The sequence below is a fragment of the Austrofundulus limnaeus genome, unplaced genomic scaffold (genome assembly GCF_001266775.1).
Source record: "Austrofundulus limnaeus strain Quisiro unplaced genomic scaffold, Austrofundulus_limnaeus-1.0 Scaffold16, whole genome shotgun sequence".
NCBI lineage: Eukaryota > Metazoa > Chordata > Actinopteri > Cyprinodontiformes > Rivulidae > Austrofundulus > Austrofundulus limnaeus.
In genome coordinates, this window is record NW_013952418.1 from 2,811,123 (window position 1) to 2,812,231 (window position 1,109).

Consider the following 1,109-nt stretch of genomic DNA (forward strand, 5'->3'; position numbering starts at 1 on the left):
CCGTGAATTTCCTGTATCGTTGTACCCTTAATATATATGTATGTAAGTTTGAGGTACAATTTGGCTAAATAAAAAAACTTGTTTCTTTGCTCCAATACGTGCACCTGATTTGACTGAATGAGTGATTAGTTTTCTGTAGAACTTGAAGAGGTAATTTAATCCCTGAATCGAGTGTTAGAGAAAGGAAACCGGTAAACATGCAGGACAGAGACACTCCTTTGGACACCACTGGTTTAAGTTCTTGTTTTTGACTTGGATTTTTTTCAGAAATTAATCAAAATATCTGAATTAGATTTGGAAACTCTGGCTGGTTGCAGGATTGTCCTCAGCTCAGATGAACCAAAGTTTAAGATTTAACACTTCTCTGTGCCTGTAACACTGTTTTTAAACAATGCTTTTTAATAAAGTAAACGTACAAACAGAGAGAGATTTGTTGAGTTTTGTTTCTGCTCACTGGTCAAAAGAACAAAAATCCCATGATTCCCAGTGTTTTACAGATTTATTCTGCTTTTGGTCACTGAAACGTTTCACATGAAATATAAKCTGAGTAAGAACAAAAGCACAGATTTTAAATGCTGATTTGGGGGGGACGCTGTCCAAACCAACCAATGTAAAAAGTAATTGAATGAATTCACTGATATATATATTTTTTGGGGGGGACTGAGTTGAATTTCACTGAAACATGCAGACCTGATCACTGCCAAGAAGTGATTGATATAAAGTTGTTCCATGGAGCAGAGGTGAGCCTTCAGGAGCACACCAACACCAAAAATCAGTTTCAGAAAAAGAGCACGATACTGAGAGTCTGACACGGTGGTGGTAGTGTGATGGTCTGGGGCTGCTTCAGGACTTCAACGACTTGCTCATGACTTATGCCATCAGTTTGTGCTCAACTCACTTGGGTTCTGAAGCAGATTCAGACAACTTAATTCACCCAAAAGAGCTGAAGCAGCAGCAACATTTCTCCACATCTGAACGACTTTTATCAGGTTTATTTGACAGACTGCATGTGAAATAGGCTGACCCTTCTTTGTTTTGAGGTATTTTTATTTGTTATAATCTGCCTGCCTGGATTATTATTATTATTATTATTATTATTATTATTATTA